This window comes from Amphiprion ocellaris, chromosome 5, assembly GCF_022539595.1.
Source record: "Amphiprion ocellaris isolate individual 3 ecotype Okinawa chromosome 5, ASM2253959v1, whole genome shotgun sequence".
Classification (NCBI taxonomy): domain Eukaryota; kingdom Metazoa; phylum Chordata; class Actinopteri; family Pomacentridae; genus Amphiprion; species Amphiprion ocellaris.
Genome location: NC_072770.1, coordinates 7,717,285 through 7,738,839, shown reverse-complemented (window position 1 = coordinate 7,738,839; position 21,555 = coordinate 7,717,285). Strand labels below are relative to the sequence as shown.

Sequence of the window (21,555 nt, the reverse complement as noted above, 5' to 3'; positions counted from 1 at the left end):
TTTATTTGGGAGTCAATACATTAGAAGCATTGTATTTCTTTATGTGTACACAGGAGGAGTTTTCCATACCGGCTACTCCGAGCACCTGCTAATATGGTGTCCTGCTGGATGTGGTGGAGGATGTTCCTCCATCACTTCCTGCCTGCCTTTCCAGCCAGAACAGCGGTTCCTAAACGCAGAAAGGTATTGTACTTGCATATTGTAGCTGTCTTCTTATGAATGACATCCTATTCCCCAAGAATGGTCCTGAGAACAGTTGTGCTTTTGTCTATTTTAGGAACCGCACGTGAAACGCGTCCAGAGGGCTGCTTCCTCCAAGAGCAGTGTGGCACAGCCACAGGTGCGTGTTTGTATCAATGCAATATTTACGACACTTTGATTTGTTTTGTGTGAAGTAGCAAAGGACCAATTACATGTCTGATAGGTTGAATTGTAATTACATAAGTGTGAAAACATGAAAGTATCCCTGGATATTTGTGTTAATATTTTCTCAAATGTCTTAGTAGACAGAAGCAGCTACAGGTGTGCAGATGTGTTCGAGGAGATCATCTCGCAGTGCTGCAGAGGCAGCACTGCGAGATGATCTGCACCAGGATGATCTGCAACGCAGGAGGTTGGTGCAGTTATTCATTGTGTTCTGTAGTTTTAATTTAGCATGCAGAGGTCTATCCCAGTGAGAGGGGCTATTCACATAATTTGAATGTGTCTCCAAACATTAAAATATTTTGAGGATATTTTATTAATATTATCCTACATTGTGTATATTTATTTATAAATTTTTACAAATTCTTGGATTTCATATTACCATTTTACGACAATACTTTCCAACATTTTATATATATCTTCTAAAATATAAATATTTGTTGATGATTTTATTAATTATTTTAAAAAGATTATAAATTGTTAATTGTTTTATTTTAGAATATTTTATTTGAATAATTTAAGCTTTTTTTTTTTTAAATTGAACTTTTTTTAAACAATATTTCTTGGTATTTTCAGACGTATTAATATTTTCCAACATAGATATTTTAGAGGGGGATTTATTAATATTGAATTAATATTATCATTAAGAATTTCAAGCTTTTACTAACATTAGCTTCATTTTCAGCCTTTAACTTTTCGTGTTTGAGTCTTAACTACAACCAGCATTGTTACAAATGACTAAAACATTGTGATATTCTTTATATTTGGCACTGATTGGTATTTTTGTCTGTTTTGGGGACTTTTTTTCCTACTGAGCAGCGTTTTACAGTAAATTACTGTGTTAATTCTGTTTTCCAGCTGATTCTTCTCCTGAATGTTCCGGTTGTGGTTCTGTCTCCAACCCGTTGACCTAATAATAAACCCAAGGGTTTCAATAGGGTCTTCGCACCATTCGGTGCTTGGACCCTATAATTCCTTGCATTCCAATAGGGTCTTCGCACCATTCGGTGCTGGGACCCTAAAAATAAATAATTCCTTGCATTTCAATAGGGTCTTCGCACCTTTGGTGCTCGGACCCTTGCACCACTTCGTGGTGCTCGGACCCTAATGATAAGAAACCCATGCATTCCAATAGGGTCTTCGCACCTTTGGTGCTCGGACCCGAATAATAATGAACCCGAGGGTTTCAACAGGGTCTTCGCACCATTCGGTGCTCGGACCCTAATAATCATAATAAACCATAGGGTTTCAATAGGGTCTTCGCACCTTTGGTGCTCGGACCCTAAAAATAATAATAATAATTAAAGCTGCAAGCAGCGTTGGACGGGTCCTCGCATCCTTGCTAGTAGGCGAATCCAAGCATGTCCACCAGGTGGCGCTGCGACCGAGAGTGTATGTCATCCTATGGATGTGATGAGAGCCGGATTCTGATCACAGCCAGATTAGAGCATGTACAGGCTAGAAATGCTGCAGGTCATGTCCATCCACCAGATGGTGCTGTGACTGTGGCTGTATATTGGTCTATGGAATTCATCAGGTCTGGATTCTGATCACACGTAAAATTTCAGGCAGATTGGAGCTTGTACAGGCTAGTTATAGAGCTTTTCATGTCCTTCCACCAGGTGGTGCTGTGACCGAGAGTGTATTTTGGCCTATGGATGTGATCAGGATGGGAGTTTGATCACACGTAAAGTTTCAGGCAGATTGGAGCATGTACAGGCTAGTTATACAGCATTTCCTGTCCATCCATCAGGTGGTGCTATCAGTCTGACTGTGTATTGGTCTATGGATGTCTTCAAAGCTGGACTCTGATCACACATGTAAAGTTTGAGGCAGATTGGAGCATGCAGAGCATGCAGAGGACGAAGGATCTTGGCGAAGCATCAAAATTCTGGAGGCCGCCATGGCTACATCCTCAGATTTTTGCGGAGCATTTTGATAGCTTTTGATCACCCATGCCTGCTGTACACCCTGACCAAATTTCAGCTCTTTCGGTGGTACCCTGTTTGAGTTTATAGCTTTTGATAATGTCTAAAAATGTCCCAAAATCAATGAAAATATGACGCATAATTCAAAATGGCCAACTTCAAGTTGGGTTTTGGGCATGGTGTCAATTACATTTTTGTGCGTCTTGAGGAGTTACATAAGCCTACCAAATTTCATACCTGTAGGTGACACGTACTGGCTGTATTTACCGTTTGAAATTTTCCAGGTTGCGCTATGGAGCCATTTTGCCACACACATGTGCAGTTCCCCTAAAACATCAAATTGTTTATTGGTCCAGATATGTGTGGTGATTTTGGTGAGTTTTTGAGCATTTTTAACCTGTCAAAAAGTACTTTGTTACGGCAACAATGCGTTGCCACGGCAACAGCGTTCTATGAATCGTCAAAATCTTCACATAGTGGCATCGTCTTGGTGTGCCCACTGAGCTGTACAATTTCTACAATGATATGACAAAGTTTCAGGCAATGGTACGTGCAAATGTAATGACAATAACTTCTTATTGCCAATAGGTGGCACTATGAGTATTTCTAAATTTATGAGTGTGGATGTGTTCAGACCCTGACTGGTGTCCATCACATGAAGTTTGGACTGGACCATTTGAAGCTGAGATATAAATAATTCAATTTTCTTGGCGAGAAATCAAAATTCGCTGCACCGCCACAGACACGCCCTTTGACGACGAGTCACCATTTTCTCTGTGAGTCATCATCAAGATGTTCAGGCTTATGTCACCAAATTTGAAGTGAATATGATCAATCTGCTAAGAATAGTACATCAAAGTGTAAAAAATTACCTATTTCCTAATACCACAAGGTGGCACTATGATTGTAAATACTACACTATGATTTTGAAAATAGCCAAAAATGACCCAAAATCGTCGAAAATATGACACATAATTCTAAATGGCTGACTTCCTGTTGGGTTTTGGGCATGGGTGTCAATTACATTTTTGTGCGTCTTGATGAGTTACATATGTGTATCAAATCTCATCATTTCAGTTGACACGTACTGGCCGTAGTAACTGTTTGAAATGTTACAGGTGGCGCTATGGAACCATTTTGCCACACACATGCAAGTCATGGCTGCCAAATTGGAGTTTCAAAAGACGGAAAAGAGTGAAGAAGAAGGAGAAACCCATGGGTTTCAATAGGGTCTTTGCACCTTATGTACTCGGACCCTAATAAATAATTCCTTGCATTTCAATAGAGTCTTCGCACCAAAGGTGCTCGAACCCTAATAATAATTCCTTGCATTTCAATAGGGTCTTCGCACCGTTGGTGCTCAGACCCTAATAATAGGGTCATACCATGTATTATTATTTAGCCAACCAACTACAATATCTCACCAAATGGATACATCCACATGAAGAATATAACTCCTGGCTGGAACTAGAACAGTTAGATTGTAACCAGATCAAAATCTCTGACCTTTATCACTTCTGCCCTTAAACATCACTCCTGCTTCAAGAACCCTATGATCGCTTCCACCTTGTCTGCTTGGTGGAAAACATTGGAAGTCACAGGCTCCCAATTAAAACCCAGTATACTCTCCCCAATCTGGCACAACCCTGATTTTGCAAACAACAAAATAGCTCTTTATCTCAGCACATGGTCAGAGAGAAGAGTTCACCCACCTCCATCACCTTCTTGATAATAACATATTTAGGACATATATAAACTTATTCCAAACATTTGAAATAAGAAATGGAAATTTTCTTCAGTACATACAGGTAAAGAAGATGATTACAAGTCGAATTCCATCGCTACAGACTACTTTACAGCCAATGGATTTACAGCCACCTGAATTTGTCAAATACATTGTGAAACTGTCTCCAAGAAATAAGAAGAATCTGTCATAAAGGTATAGTTTATTTTCAAAGACAGACTCTATACACCTACCAACTCAAAAATGGGAAAAAGACGTATCCAAATCTTTTGACTCAGATTTTTGGACCCAGATCTGTGAAAACACATTTAAAATGACAAAAAACACCACCTTACAATTGATCCAATTTAAGGTGCTTCACAGAACGGATATAACGCAATATAAACTGTATAAAATGGGCTTCTCGCACTCAGACACATGTACTCAATGCACCCAAAACATGACTGACACTTACTTTCACGCTCTGTGGCTTTGTACACCCGTCTATCAATTCTGGGTAACGATCACACAGAAACTCGCCAATATTTTGGACTGCGGGATTCCGCATTCCCCGAATGCTTGCCTAATTGGCGATCTAATGCAAACAGCCCACCCAGACATTCATATCCAACCCACACTTGCAGCTATCGCCATTGCCAAAAAAACTATTTTATTTAACTGGAAAGATAAGAAAGCCCTCAACATCATCCATTGGCTGAACCTCCTCACAGAACATATTTCACTTGAGAAAATATCTGCTATCAGAAAAAACCAACTGGACTCCTTTAAAGAAAAATGGTCTCCATTTATTAAATCAATAAATATTAATCTATAGCCTCCGCTTGTATGTGAGCGTATCCCACTCCCCTCTTAAAATTGTGATACTTATTCTGTCTGCGTATGGTCTGACTTTCCTCTGCTTTATTTCAGTTTATTAACCCTCTACATTTTTAAGAAGGATGGCACCATGGACTTCAAGGCCATGTGCATGCACTAGTGGTGTCCTTTCCCTATTGCTCTTGGGGTCGCTCTCTGGCTCTGTGGGGCCTGCGTGGCTCGGGCCCCTCTGCTTGGGGGTGGGTGTCCCCGGTGTCTCTCCCTTTGAGCCCTGGGTCTGCTGACTCTGCACGCTCTCCCGGGGCCTTAGGGGTGGCGGCGGCTGGTCTCTTCTGGGGCGCCCTGCCTGGCCCTGGGGTTTGGGGTGGGTCGGCCCTTCCGTCACTCCCTCTGTCTCTTCCCGCTCCGCTTCCCTCCTCCTCCCTCCTCTCCTGCCTGGCTGCTCGTCCTCATGGTGGGGTGGGTGGGATCTCTGTGGCGCTGCGGGGTGAGCGCCCTGCATCCTGGACGTGCCGGCTCCGGGGTGGGCGTGGGGGCTTGTGGCCTTTGCTTCCTGGTGGTGCGGCCTGGTCCCCCCTCCGGGGCAGGGTGCTGCGTGCGGCTGGCCCGTGGTGGGGCTATGGCATTTGCCGGGGCGCTGCGACTTCCGGGGATTGTGGTGCTGGCTGGGCCGGTTGGGTTCGTGTGGGCCCACCTCGGCCTCTTGCCTCCTGGCTCTGGGGGCCCTCTGCATCAGTGGTCAATCAATGATGGTCTTACTACCTGTCTCCCCCGCTCCTCTGTCCTCATGGGCCAGATCCACACCAGATTGCCTCTTACTGTGAACTTCACATACTTCACACCTCACTGTATATAGCTACTCTTAGGCACATATAGGGACAGAACAGTTAGGGCCCCGAGAGCAGGTGGGGGCGGGAACGATGGGCTCCGTGGTGGGGCAGACGGCAGGGCTTTGCGGCCCTGTCTCTTCCCCATCACCCTCTTGCTTGCCTCCCCTGCTCTCCAATTTCTTTTTTTAATGCACCACACACACTCACACCTTGGGGGTAGGTCTGGGATGGCTCACGGATCTTGGGTCAGGGTAGGCTGCAGAGTAGCCATCCTCTGTAGTCCTCTGGCCTGCCCCCTTGACGCCTTGCCCAGCCTCCCCACTTTTAATGCACCACATGACCCTCAGGGTTACACTTATCACGGTGCAGGGATAATGTCTCCAGTCTGGGATCGGGAGACATATTAATAGGGGGGGGGGTTTCACTGATATGGCCTCGCTGGTGGGACCCGGCCCCCTTATGGCTATGGGGCGGCGGGGGTGGACCATCATCCCTGTTGCTGTGGCTGGGGGGGTCCCCAGGGCCTGGGGGTTGTGGCCTGGGGAGGTTCTCCTGCGTGCCCGATGGGTCCCGGCTGGTGCGGTAGCTCTTGGTGGGCTGCGGGGGCTGGATTGGCCGTCCTGGTGGGCGCTGTGGCTGTGGTGTGGGCTGGTGGCATGTGGTGGCTCTGTCCTGGTTGGGTCATCAACAAGATGGCGCTGATTGAGCGGCAGCCAGTTGCAGCAGCTACATGATATTTATAAGAAAAAAAAAGAATCATCTGTATATAATGGTTTTTTTTTTCTGCAATTTTTGCACCGTTTCTTTTTCTTATCTATTCCTGCTCCGCCTTTATACTTTTTCTTTGGAGCTGCTGTAACAGTGAACTTTCCCCACAGTGGGATCAATAAAGTTTATCCTTATCCTTGTCGGGGCACATTGCGGGGTGTGGGGACCTTGGGTGTCCTGTGTGTAACCTGCCTAAAAAGGGGTTGTAGTATCTGATCTGATATGAGTTCTGATAGTTGTTGACCATAAAGTGAACTTTTAATTAACAGATGGTAGTGATTACATTTGGTATGTGTTTCCAGCCCAAGAAACTCTATGCTGTGTTGACCTTGGGGTCCACTGTTAACCTATAGCTGACCTGTGACCCTTAGGAATGTGCAGAAGGGGGGTTTCGTCTGAGGAGTTATCACTCTTTAGTAGGGGTTTAAACCAGATGTTGTAATTCTATCCTTTACCAGAGGGTATAAAAGCAACCTGACTTCTTTGTTCTGCGGGATTTTCATATTGGCTGGGAAACTCTCCACAGGCAGACCATGGTGCCTGTTCAGATGCTGTCCTTTTCAAGTAATAAAACTATATTATAAAAGTAACAGTGTCAATGGACGTTTTCTTCAACATCTACACATCCTTGAGGTTTAAGAGAAACTACGACAAAAAGTGGCGACGAGAATGGGATCAGTTTGTGGTCTCCTTTGAGGTCACCGACAGCTCCAGCGCACTTTTCCACCGCTTCAGAGAAGAAGAAGAGAGAAAGGACCGGTGAGTATGTTTCTCTCACAATGTGGGGTGCTGGTTGGTGCGTGGAAGCTGGGGGTGTTTGGCTGCACTGTAAAGGATCATGTGTGCATATGCAAGGATGTGTTGAAGTTGGGGATAGCGTTCGGTCTAAATTGGGGGTTTATTGCGCATAGATAGAGTTGAGGTAAGAGTTACAAGAAAAAGAGTTTATTGTGTTAAAGAGAGAAAAAGTATAGAGAGAGAGAGTTTAGAAGTGAAGAGAGATGATGCTGCAGCAATAGAGAAGAGAATAGAAGTTGAAGAGAGATAAATGTTGAAGTTGAAGAGGTAAATGTAGAATAGCAGAACTAGGAGCAAGCTAAATAACCATGCAAGATTAATGAGACAGGCCTGAATCTTGTTAAGGGTAAGACGTGTAAATTAGAAGCTTTAAGTGAAAGTTGGCTTTTGAGTAGTTGAATTGGCATTTAGAAACAAAAGAGGACAGAGTGGATTTTACCTGTGGGGCCCAGAGGTCAATTGGCAAAGCGAAAATATAGAGAGGAAGAGATGAAATGAAGAGAGACTAAGTGAAGAAGAGAGAAAAGAGGCCTGAAGAAATAGAGTTTGAGAAGAAGAGGAATGAGGATGACAAGGGAAGCCGCAGATTTGGACAAAGCCCTCTGGGAGGCAGGTAGCACTGGCCACAAACCCTGTTATGTGAATAGCCTACATGTAACAGGTCAGTTCATAGAACTGGGGATATAATGATTATATTCAATCGTAAATAAGTTCCCTCTCAAGTTCCCACCGAAAGACGTCACGGTGTCCGAAGCAGCTTCTCGATTGGATGATTTATATCCCAGAATGGTAGCATAAATTTAGATGATAGAGAGAGAGTTGAAGGAGTGGCTTAAGCATGCTTTAGGATATGTATGAATGTTGACTGCGCTTGTGAGTCTGGGTCTGGGTCTGGCCGTCCCAGCCCCTCCTCCCTGCTCTGTCTGTGTCTGTCTCTCTGTGTGTGTGTGTGGGAGATCTCTGACATGGGGCAGGTCCCTGTGCTGTTTGTTGGGGAGAAATTTGGCCAAAATTAAACAGATAATGAATACATAGATGAATATAGGGGATATTTCTGATTGTCGACTTTTATGGCTGATATATAGATATATATGTATAGAATAGACTTCTTATTAAGTAGATAGGTTTATAGAGAGAGGTTGTTGCCTCCTCAGTGTTGAATACCTATGATCCCTTCTGCAGGGGGGCGTTTATGAGTTTGCTGAATTCGTATGAGCCTTATGAGAGGACTATTGTGAATCGATAATACATCTGAGCCTTATAGTGGATGTGTATACATCTGATGAATATAAGGGAGCCTTTGCTGAGTCTGAGGAGAAGTAGAGACTCTTGAGGGAATTTATTAGTTGGGGGACAATTAAATGATCTAAATGTTGATGGAGAGATGAGTGCAAATTGCAATGAGTGGTTTTTTGGGTGATGTGTAAGGTGATCTTATGACATTAACCCTTTGTTTTGTTTTTCCAATGTTCGACTGTGATGTGTGAGAATTGTGGAGGAGACTGAGGAGATGGAATGCGTCTGAATCCGATCCTTCAAGAGGACAGATGAGAGGACAGCTGATGGTGCTCTACATGAGCTGAAGCTTTGCGGATGACAACGTGTGGCTCTGGTGTCTGACGTCATCAAGGCTAGTGTGATTTTATCCACAAACTGTTTTTGATGTTATTTTGCTTATGCACACACCTATTTATTGCTGATATTGGGCACACATATTTAGTCTGTTCACATATCGGCCCACAGTGTTTCCTTTAGTTTGGGGTCAATGAAGCACATCTGTGTATACATACAGGGGATGTTTCAGTTATTGGGGAGGAAGCTTGGCAACAGACTGACCATCTGAAGCATTTAATTGATTAGTAGATCATTAGTGATTGAGAGGATTGTTGAACATTTGTAGAGAGGTTGATTTGGCTTGAAGGCTGTTCAGTGCATGATGTCAAAGATGGAGCGTGAAGTTAGGAGAGTGATTACGCCTGTTGATGTAGTCCAAAAGAACAATCCGCTTGTTGAAGGTATTGCAGAGATGTCGTGGAAGTGGAGCAAGCGATGGCCTGATATCGACCGACCTTGGCCAGTAGAGGGGACTCTCAATCCTGATGTGATAGAGACGATGCAGGTGCTGGTGTCCACCCATAAAGCAGGCCAGAAGAAAGGACAGAGACGCATGGAGAAGAGACAGATGGAGCTGGGTATGCTGAAGTTGTTTGAAAATGAAGGACAGAAGTTGTTGAAGGCTGTGAAGGAAAGGAGAGAGCAGAATGTCAAGGACGCAGAGCAGCTAGTGGAGAAGATTGATGCACCTTTCTCACATGTGGCTTCAATGAAGAAGCCCCCACCTAAGGAGAAGGAGGTGAAGTTTGCTGATGTTTATCCTCAGCTCCCAGTGCTTGGAAAGGGGGGTGACTGTTGCATCAGAGATGAGGCTGTTGGAGGATATGATCCAGTAGTGAGAAGGATTTTGGCTAAAGCAGAGAAGAGAGGTGATGAGAGAGTGCAGAGAGGAGGTCTAGGAGAGAAGGAGACTGATGAGAGTGAGGATGGAGACAGTGATGGAGATTCTGAGAGTGAGAGACAGTGGGCTTTAAGAGAAGTTGAGAGTAGGAGAGGAAAGGTGTCAGATAAGATGTGTCCAGTGGTTGTTAGAGGCCAGAATCTGGAATACAAGCCTTGGCAGAATACTGATATGTCAGATATACTTGAGAAGTAGAACAGGCGGGTCTTAACAGATATGTGGCAACTGCGGTGAATGATGCAGATCTCTTTGCTGCAAGTAGAGGGAGGATGTGGAGAGCGTTGAGAGATACGTTCCCAACAAATATACATCCTGATAATATTTTGGTTGAGCCACTGGGTCCAGAGGAGAATCCGAGGGCCTATGTGTCCAGGGCTCATCAGATGTGGAGAACTGTCACAGGAAATGATCCAGATGTGAACCAGATGGAGAAGTTGATTCTGCGAAGTAAAATACAGAGGGGGTTGCCCCTATCAGTGAGGAGTAGATTGGCAGAAGTGGTTTCTCTGGGGAGCATGATGAGAGCTGCCTACACTGATCATGTGGCTCATCTGGTGGAGCTACACAGGAAGAAGGAGCATGCCCAGAAACAGCAGGACGAGGAGATGCTTAGGAAACTACATCAGATGCAGCTGGTAGAATCTAGGAGAGAGGTTTGTAGTGAGTAGTTGTTATAGAAGTGAGTCTGACTCCTGAGAGCAACATATATCTACATCCAGTGAAACAGCCAGAGGATTCTTATTGTATGATATATGATTTGAGTATATAGTGCCTGATTTTGTAGTAGATTTTTCAGTATTCCACTAAGTGTAGAGACAATTACATAGTTCTCATATTTGTAATACATATTGGAAGATGACTTGGATACAGTTTTCCCTGCTGACGTCTGACGTTACGGTGAGCGTATTGCGTCACTTCCTGTTGTAGCGCTGTGTTGTGTTCTGTGACTGTTGTAGCTTATCCACTCCATCTAATTTGATATTCATTAAATCTGTGTGTAGCGGTAATATTTGAATCGTAACATACACTCGTTTTCTTCACGCACCCTCTCAGTAGTTAATTCTAAGTTAATCTGTTATCTCTGTCCGCTAGCCTAGCACTTAGCAGTTAGCATGGCTTCTCCCTCTTCCTCTCCTCTTTCCTGCTCAGTGTGTCACATGTTTAGTTACTCCTCTGCCTCCTTTAGTGATAACGATACCTGTAATAAATGCAGTCTGTTTGTAGCTTTGGAGGCGAGGCTCTCTGAATTGGAAGCGCGGCTCCGCACCATGGAAAACACTCCGCTAGCTGTTAGCCAGGCTCCCTTAGCCGGTGCGGACCGCAATAATATAGCTGCTAGTGTAGCTTCTGCTAGCCGTCCCCTAGCAGCTCCCGAGCAGCCGGGAAGTCAGGGTAGCTGGGTGACAGTTCGTAGGAAACGTAGTCCTAAGCTCAAGCCCGCTGTCCCGGCACACCACAAACCGCTTCACGTTTCTAATCGTTTTTCCCCACTCAATGACACACTCGCTGAGAAACCAACTCTGATCATTGGCAGCTCCGTAGTCAGAAACGTGAAGCTAGCGACACCAGCGACCATAGTAAAATGCCTCCCAGGAGCCAGAGCGGGCGACATAGAAGCAAATTTGAAACTGCTGGCTAAAGATAATCGTAAATACAGTAAGATTGTTATTCATGTCGGCGGTAATGACACCCGGTTACGCCAATCGGAGGTCACCAAAGTTAGTGTGGCATCGGTGTGTAACTTTGCCAAAACCATGTCGGACTCCGTAGTTTTCTCTGGACCCCTGCCTGATCTGACAAGCGATGATATGTTTAGCCGTATGGCATCGTTTCGCCGCTGGTCGTCTACGTGCTGTACTGCAAACGACGTTGGCTTTATAGACAATTGGAGCTCTTTCTGGGGAAAACCTGGTCTGATTAGGAGAGATGGCATCCATCCCACTTTGGCTGGTGCAGCTCTCATTTCTAGAAATATGGCTGATTTTATTAGAACTCCTAAAGCATGACAACCCAGAGTTCAGACCAGGATGCAGAGTTGTAGTCTTCCACACCTCTCTGCAGTTTCCTCTCAGCTGTCACCCTCCAGTAATTCAGTTAGCTTTATTGAGACTGTGTCTGTCCCCCGACCACCAAAATTCAATAAATTAAGCAAATCAAAAATAAACAAAAGACATAGTAACCATAAAAATCGAATAAAAAGAAACAGGACAATTAAATGTGGTCTGTTAAATATTAGATCTCTCTCGTCTAAATCTCTGTTAGTAAATGATTTGATAACTGATAACCAGATTGATTTGTTCTGTTTGACTGAAACCTGGTTGCAGCAGGAAGAATATGTTAGTCTAAATGAATCAACTCCTACTAGTCATACTAACTGTCATGTTCCTCGAATCACGGGCCGAGGAGGAGGAGTGGCAGCAATTTACCTCTCTAGCTTAAAAATGAACCAGAGACCTAAACCTAGTTACAGTTCATTTGAAAATCTTACTCTCAGTCCCTCTCATCCAGATTTAAAAGCTCAGAAACCAGTTTTATTTGCTGTTGTATATCGTCCTCCTGCTCCTTACTCTGAGTTTTTATCTCAATTCTCAGACTTTTTATCTGATTTAGTGCTCAGCTCAGATAAATTCATTATTGTGGGTGACTTCAACATTCATGTTGACGTGGACAGTGACAGCCTTACAACTGCTTTTAATTCAATATTAGACTCAATTGGGTTTTCTCAACATGTAAATAAACCAACTCATAGTTTTAATCATACCCTTGACCTCGTTCTGACTTATGGCATAGAAATCAAACAGTTAACAGTATTTCCCCGGAACCCTCTTCTTTCTGACCATTTTATGATAACATTTCAATTTACAACAATAGATTGTATAGGAGTTAAGAATAAATATCATTACAGTAGATGTCTGTCTCACAATTCGGTGACTAAATTTAAGGAAATAATACCCTCTCTATTTAGTCCAGCACCACTTACTGATATAATGGAAGAGAAATATTATAATTTTACCCCCACAGAAGTGGATTATATTGTTAATAATGCTGCAGCCTCACTGCGTACAACACTTGATAGTGTTGCACCTGTAAAAAAGAAAGTTCTATCTCAGAGAGGACCTGCTCCTTGGTATAATTCCCAGCTGCGGACTTTAAAGCAGGCGTCCCGAAAGCTGGAAAGGAAGTGGTACTCCACTAATTTAGAGGAAGTTTATGTAGCTTGGAAAAATAGTCTAGTAATTTATAAAAAAGCTCTTCGTAATGCCAGGACAACATATTATTCATCTTTAATAGAGGAAAACAAGAACAACCCCAGGTTTCTCTTCAGCACTGTAGCCAGGCTGACAAAGAGTCAGAGCTCTGTTGAACCTTGTATTCCTTTAGCTTTGAGCAGTAACAACTTCATGAGCTTCTTTACAAATAAAATTATTACGATTAGAGAAAAAATTACTCTGGCCCTTCCTACAAATGTCACAGATGTATCATCGAGTACAGATACTTTAGAATTGGCTGTAAGACCAGATGGATATTTAGAATTTTTCACCCCCATACATCTCTCTGAACTCATTTCAATAGTTTCTACATCCAAACCATCAACATGTCTTTTAGATCCTATCCCAACTAGACTGTTCAAGGAGGCTTTACCTTTAAATAATTCCTCAATGTTAGATCTGATTAATCTCTCTCTAGTAACAGGTTATGTACCACAGGCTTTTAAGGTTGCTGTAATCAAACCTTTACTTAAAAAGCCCACTCTAGATCCAGATGTTTTAGCCAACTATAGACCAATTTCCAACCTCCCATTTCTCTCCAAAATTCTGGAAAGAACAGTTGCAAATCAATTATGTGAACATTTACAAAGGAGTAGCTTGTTTGTAGAGTTTCAGTCAGCCTTCAGAGTGCATCATAGCACAGAAACAGCTCTGGTGAAAGTTACTAATGACCTTCTCATAGCGTCAGATAATGGACTGGTCTCTATACTTATTTTATTGGACCTTAGTGCAGCATTCGATACAATCGACCACAAACTTTTATTACAGCGACTAGAACATTGTATTGGCATTAAAGGGACAGCACTGGACTGGTTTAAATCCTACTTATCAGACAGGTTCCAGTTTGTGCATGTCAACAATGACTCTTCTGAGCATACTAGGGTTAATCATGGAGTTCTTCAGGGTTCTGTCTTAGGACCAATACTGTTCACATTATACATGCTTCCCTTAGGCAACATTATTAGGAAGCACTGTATTAATTTCCATTGTTATGCTGACGACACTCAATTGTATTTATCTATGAAGCCAAATGAAACTAATCAGCTAGCTAGACTGCAAGATTGTCTTAAGGACATAAAGACCTGGATGACCTATAATTTCTTACTACTAAATTCAGACAAGACTGAAGTCATTGTATTTGGCCCCAAACATCTTAGAGAATTGCTTTCAAAGCATATAGTTACACTGGATGGTATTACATTGGCCTCCAGTACTACTGTGAGGAACCTCTGTGTTGTCTTTGACCAGGACATGTCCTTTAACTCGCACATAAAACAAATCTGTAGGACTTCCTTTTTCCACCTGAGAAATATTGTGAAAATCAGGAACATCCTGTCTCAGAGTGATGCAGAAAAACTAGTCCATGCATTTGTTACTTCTAGGCTTGACTACTGTAATTCCTTATTATCAGGTTGTCCCAATAGCTCTCTGAAACATCTACAGCTGATCCAAAACGCTGCAGCCAGAGTACTGACGGGAGTTAGCAAGAGAGATCATATTTCTCCTATACTGGTTTCTCTTCATTGGCTTCCTGTTAAATCTAGAATAGAATTCAAAATCCTTCTTCTGACATATAAAGCTCTTAACAACCAATCTCCATCATATCTTAAAGACCTGATAGTACCATATTATCCTAGCAGAACTCTTCGCTCTCAGACTGCAGGCTTACTTGTTCCTAGAATCTCTAAAAGTAGAATGGGAGGCAGAGCCTTCAGTTATCAGGCACCTCTCCTGTGGAACCAGCTCCCAGTTTGGTTTCGGGAGGCGGACACCCTCTCTATTTTTAAGACCAGGCTTAAAACCTTCCTTTTCGACAAAGCTTATAGTTAGGGCTGACTGGGGGACCCTGACGGGGTGAGCTGGTGTTTTCATTTGCAAAACTGACTTCCCCTCTTGACGTCCCTTTAGTTTGCCCCTAGTTATGCTGCTATAGGCCTCGGCTGCTGGGGGACCTCTCTTGATGCACTGAGCCCTTCTCTAACTACCTATGTATTTACTATATATACCATTATTGCATTACATTCACTCTGTTTCTTTCTGTGTCCTTTCTCCGAGTGTCCCTGGTCCCAGAGCTGGATGCTGGATGCTTCAGATGTGTGGCTGTGTTTTATGGTCCTTGTGTCCCACCCCCCCACCTCTCTATCTCTACCCCTCTATCTGTATCCCTCTATCTCTACCTCTACCCCTCTATCTCTACCTTTCTACCTCTTCTGTCCCTCTCAACCCGCCCGGCCAGCAGGCAGATGGGTCCCCCCACATTAGAGCCCTGTTAAAAGGGTGTTTTCCTTGCCACTGTCGCCTTTTGGCTTGCTCGGGGGGTCAGGCATATGGGTTCTGTAAAGCGTCTCGAGACAATTTGACTGTAATTGGCACTATATAAATAAAATTGAATTGAATTGAATACTCAGTCTGTTGCTAAGTTGTTGCTAAGTTTTTGTTAAGTTGGTTGTTAAGTTTGGTGTTGGGGTGTCACTTACAATAGAGATGTCCAAACCTTAAGGGGGTTTAGTTTGATCCAAGGGGGGACTTCAAGATGTCCTATGTATGATGTTGTTGGTTGCAAGATACTGGTGGATGATTTGTTTCTTCCCAGAACACTAAGGGGAGAGAGTGGCTGTGGTGCAGAGATTCCTGCAGCCGAGTGGACTCAGATTCTCACATGTGGACATTGGAATGGACAATGAGAAAGGAGGGAGAATCCTGAATGAGGACATTGCAGTGGCATACTACGACATCAGCAGATGCTGAAGAGCGACAGTTTGATATACTGATGTGTTCTTATGTATGCTTACAGGATTGGATGCTGTTTATCACGTATGATCTGTTTTATTATTAGAGGTTTACTCTTGCTTACATTTTCCTACATAGGGGGATATTTGAATTGTGATAACACTAGTATGTTTAGTTTTGGGGGTTTCTATAACTCTATGATGGATGTGAGCTGTTTATGATAAGGGGATGTTTTCTCCTAGGAGGTGAGTACATTGGGATCTCAGGTGTTTTGTTTTTTTCGATTGTTTAGGGACAGTGATGTTAGGCAGGAGAAGGTGCACTGAAGGGTACGATGGGTCGACCAGCCTGACTTTGGACACTTTTTGAGTTTTATTTCTGTGATTCCCAAATGTATTTACTTCTTCTTATTTCACAGAATCCTTTGAACCTCTTCTGATTGGCTTGGAGTACCATATGTGGTCGCCTAGGTAGAGGGACCGTGGGAGAATTTTCCTGTCTTGATTGTTTGATGGATAAGTTGGGAAAGATAGCTGCCAGGCAGGTTTTTCGCTCTCACACTCCATAAATTTACTATGTTGCTGAGCTTGTGCCATGATTAGCATGGACAGACGAAATGTCATAAACATTCTGTGTGTGACTCTTATGTACTCAATATTACGATAATTAGCGAGACAAATGTCTCGAAGGGGGGATGATGTAGTATCTGATCTGATATGAGTTCTGATAGTTGTTGACCATAAAGTGAACTTTTAACTAACAGATGGTAGTGATTACATTTGGTATGTGTTTCCAGCCCAAGAAACTCTATGCTGTGTTGACCTTGGGGTCCACTGTTAACCTATAGCTGACCTGTGACCCTTAGGAATGTGCAGAAGGGGGGTTTCGTCTGAGGAGTTATCACTCTTTAGTAGGGGTTTAAACCAGATGTTGTAATTCTATCCTTTACCAGAGGGTATAAAAGCAACCTGACTTCTTTGTTCTGCGGGATTTTCATATTGGCTGGGAAACTCTCCACAGGCAGACCATGGTGCCTGTTCAGATGCTGTCCTTTTCAAGTAATAAAACTATATTATAAAAGTAACAGTGTCAATGGACGTTTTCTTCAACATCTACACATCCTTGAGGTTTAAGAGAAACTACGACAGGGTTAACTAATAATCTTTATTCATTTCAATTATTATTTGTCCGTTTTGCATTTTTGAGTCATTTGTATTTTTATTTTGAAAACAGGAAGTTTATTTTGTATAGAAACCGGAAGTAGTGCTCTGTAATGCTCACTCTCGCCTCTTGAGTTAATACGTCTGGAGCACAGGCTTCTGTTTTCTCCCGTGTGGGTGTTAAACGAGGGGAAAAAGGTATGCAAACCTGGTTCTTTTTCTTTGACACTTCAAATTTATTTGTCAATGATGTAAACCTGTGTAATTTCATTTTAGAAGTCCGAGGACCGATAAGGAAGCATTGTGTTGCCCAGGTTTTTCTGGTAGAAACCCCCTTCCTTGGTAAGCTAGCTCTGAAAAGTTCTCTGTGATTGTGTGTGTGGAAAACACCACGAGGTGAATGACGCTAGGCTTTTGCACATTTTATGTTGTTTCTGGTGAATGTATTTCATGTAAAAGGAATTTATTTTGTGGTTTAAAAAGAGAATTCATACAGATTTTGCATATTTCACTAAAATAGGCACTTTGTGAAACTTTTACACTGTTAGGTGCATGGTCATTTTCTTTTGTGATTAACTCACAGTGAAGTTCATTTTAAGTAAATTAACGGTTAAAAGCAGCAAAGCTGTGATACACGTCAATGTTGTCATTTTAAAAACTATTTCATTTATTTTCATTTTAAATGAAAAAGTTAAATGTTAAAAAGAGATACTACATGCTGAAAAAGTGAGTTATATGTATTACCTTAAAGGTAATGTGTCTTTCATAAATTAGTGAGTTCATAAGTAAAATGTGGTCACATTATTAAAAATCACTGTAATTACTAAAGGTTAAAATGCTATATTTTGACTGTTTTGAATTGGTTAATGGGAAAATAATAATTGTTACGTTTTTGTAAACAATACTACTTCATTTTCCTAACTGAAATGAAAGTTGTAATGTTGTACAACACCTGGAAACCTATTTAGATTATTTTGCTCATATTATCCTGGACTATAAACCTGTTCTTCATACAGGTCAGGTCTTTTTGTGATGCAAGAAAGAATTGAGAAACACCAGTCCTTCCACAAGGCGGACTGGCGATCCATTTGAGGGCGAGCCTCCCATGACGAACTGTGGAAGTCTACCACACCTCTTTACAAGTGGATCTGGTGGTAGGATCGTGCAAAGATACTCTTCCTGGATACTTACTCATGACTTTTGACTATTCCCCCTGACTTTTGACTTGAACAAATCTTGGATCAGCAAAGATCAATACTCATAAGGAACACTTTTGAAAAAGACAATTTATTTCATTTTTTTTTTTTGTTATTGGGCCCATAGTTCTGTGCACAGTATTTTTGTACACTGTTAAAATTATTTTGCAAAACTAAAGTTACAATTTTACCACTTTAAATCTGTGTTGCTTTATTACTTAAACTCAAAGCTCCTTACGAACCTAGTAGCGACGTGTATATACCCTGAAGTGGGTTACATGTGCTCTCCTGGGGCCTGGTGCAGGGGAGTATGTGGGTGCCTCCCTATCGGCATCGCCCCACCACACTGTCCATTTTTGCCCTCTGGACTCGCATCGGGGCCCGGCTCCGATTTCCTCTGGCCAGCTCCCGGTGGCGGCCTGCTTTGTGCTGGGCTGGTTGCCATCCCTTCGGTGGGCCGCTCGGCCCCTGTGTCTGGTCGGGTGGGGTGGGGGGTTCTGGTGGGGGCTGGGGTGGGCGGGGTTTGGGTGGTGGTGGGGTCCTCGTGCCCCGGGCCGCCTGGGTCGGTCTTGGCGTGCTGGGGGTGTCGGTAGCTGCTTCCTCTTGTTCTCTGGGTCCTCGTGGTTCATGGTAGCCCCGGTGGCTCTCTGGGGGTGCCGCCCTGTGGCTCCTGCGACCCGGGGGGGTAGGGGTGCCCTGTTGGCTTGGCCCTGCCTTGCCGTGATTGCTGTTCTGGGCTTCGGGGTCCTTCACACTTGCATGTTTGTTCAGCTCTCGCCAGCTCCTGTCGAGTCCCATTGACAGCGAATGATGGGACCCGCCAGAATGTGCTGAAACTCTCCAGAGTCTCTATACTAAACTCATTCTCTTTTTCACTAGTATCCTCTTCCGGCCTATTCTATTCTATACTATCAAAACATCCACAGTTATGGTGTTCAATACCGTTTGTTTAATTATTTATTTATTGAATCTCTTTTTTGTTGTTGTTGTGTTGTTTTTTTCTGTTTTATTGATGGGCAGTTAGTAGTTGGGAATAACACACCACCTCACACTCTTTAATTGTAATAGCACCGCCTGTTAGTTTCTATCCCTGTTCGTCCTGTTTTGTCCTGCCCAGTCTTTGTTTCCCCTGCACATCACAGAGATGTAGTACTGCCCTCCCTGGCTCATAATAAATAAAGAATGTCTGCTTAGCTTTCAGGGATGGCTGGTGATGGTCACACACATGCACTAAATATTAAAATATTTGGCTGCAAGACTAAAATATGCATCAATATCATATAATGTTGACACCCCTTTTGTGGAGTTGCACAATGAGAATAAATGCAGACAAAAAAAAAAAATTATAAAAAACCACAGGGTTTCAATAGGGTCTTCGCACCTTTGATGCTCGGACCCTAATAATAAACCATAGGGTTTCAATAGGATCTTCGCACCTTTGGTGCTCGAACTCTAATAATAAACCACAGGGTTTCAATAGGGTCTTCGCACCTTTGGTGCTCGGACCCTAGTAATAAATAATTCCATGCATTTCAATAGGGTCTTTGCACCATTCGGTGCTCGGACCCTAATAATAAACCATAGGGTTTCAATAGGGTCTTCGCAACTTTGGTGCTCGGACCCTAATAATAATAAATAATTCCTTGCATTCCAATAGAGTCTTCGCACCTTTGGTGCTCGGACCCTAATAATTCCTTGCATTTCAATAGGGTCTTCGCACCATTTGGTGCTCGGACCCTAACAAGAAACCCATGCATTTCAATAGGGTTTTCGCACCTTTGGTGCTCGGACCCTAATAATTCCTTGCATTTCAGTAGGGTCTTCGCACCATTCGGTGCTCGGACCCTAATAAGAAGGAGAAGAGTGTCACAGTCACAGCCAGAGGCTGTGATTAAGCGGCAGTGCTCTCTCCTTCTCTGGCCCTGGCTCTCTCTCTCTCTCTCTCTCTCTCTCTGTCTCTCTCTCTGTCTCTCTCTGTCTCTCTAGATGTGTGGCAGAGGCTGGCAGCAGGTGTGGTGGATTCCAATCAGCTGATTGAGTGCAGATGGGAGTCGTCTAATCAAGCAGGCTGGCTTCCCTTTAAAACCTGATGCGACTCGTCTCTTGGTGCCAGACTATCTCCTTACTAAAGGTTAGTGTTGCGACCTGAACAGTGTGAGCCATTCTTTTCCTAGTGCTTGCATTAATCCTATTCTCTGTGTTTAGTGCTGACTCCTGCCTGTTTCTGTTGTCATTTCCTGGCTGTTGAACTCACCACCTGGCCGAGGCTTCCTGGCTTCCACCAGACCTTTGGATTCTCCAGGGATTCTCTGAAGGCAGAGGAGAACTCTGGCTGCTGCCACGCCGTAGAAAAACTTGCCATGCCACCAAGGACGCCATTCTGTCAGAGTCAGTTAAGTTCTTGCCCTAGCTTCACCAGATAATAGAGTTTATCTGTTCATGTTTATTCTGCTAAGGATATTTGGGTTCTGTAGTCTGGGATTTTTGCAGTCTAGGATAATTTAGTTATTTTGGTTTCTGTTTAATTTGTTATCCTGCCTTGGTGTTGCCATACGTGGGTTGACCTTTTGTTTAGTTATTTTGTGTACTTAGTCCGCTACCCCTCTAGGGGGTATCTAGTTCTGCTACGCCTTCGGTGTTACTCGTTCCATTTCCTGTTGTAGTTCGTATTTGTTCTGGCTTATTCTGTAAATCTTGTTAAATTGTTCACTCATTTGCCTTCTTATTTCCTGCATTTGAGCCTTAAAATAAGTTTTATTTTGCTGTTTAGTATTTATAAAATTCCTCACATTTGGTTCAGAATTATCATTCTTCAGAGCAAACATCAGAAACTCTGCTCAGTGTCATTGGTTGATAACCAGCTTCATGTGATTGAAGTCAGACAGTGAAAATATATCCTGGATATGTTAAACTGGCTTCATAGTTGCTAGTTTAACTTCTGTTCTGTTTTTCTGATGAGTTTGTTTTATTGGTTTTGTGGTGTTGCCTCTGCTGTTTGCATGTTAACATACAGAATAACACACTAAAATGGAAAGACTTTGGTCACTTTTTCTCCTAAATTGGCTTGTTTTCTTCAGAGTGGTGTAATAAATCCTGATTACAAACAGGTGTTGAGTTTAAATTCTGGACATCGGCTAATTGCAGAAGCAATGCTGAATCTAACACACATAAATCTCACATTAATGATCACACTGGGATTTAACTGCTCTGCTTCACACAAACGTCTGAGGTGCGTTGATGTGTGTCTGCTGCTCCCCTCCCCAACTCTAACCGGGTCGACAGTCCGATTGGAAATCCATGGAAATCCAAAGCCTTTCCCCCACAGCTGCTGCTCATCGACTATCTGTCAGAGGGAGGAGAGAGGGAGAGGACAAACAG

At 43.1% G+C, this 21,555-nt stretch overlaps 1 pseudogene; it reads left to right on the top strand.

Annotated features, from left to right (window-relative positions):
- Positions 1-21,281, top strand: part of LOC118471081 (uncharacterized) — a 37,708-nt pseudogene extending 16,427 nt beyond the window's left edge.
- The last annotated feature ends 274 nt before the right edge of the window (positions 21,282-21,555 follow it).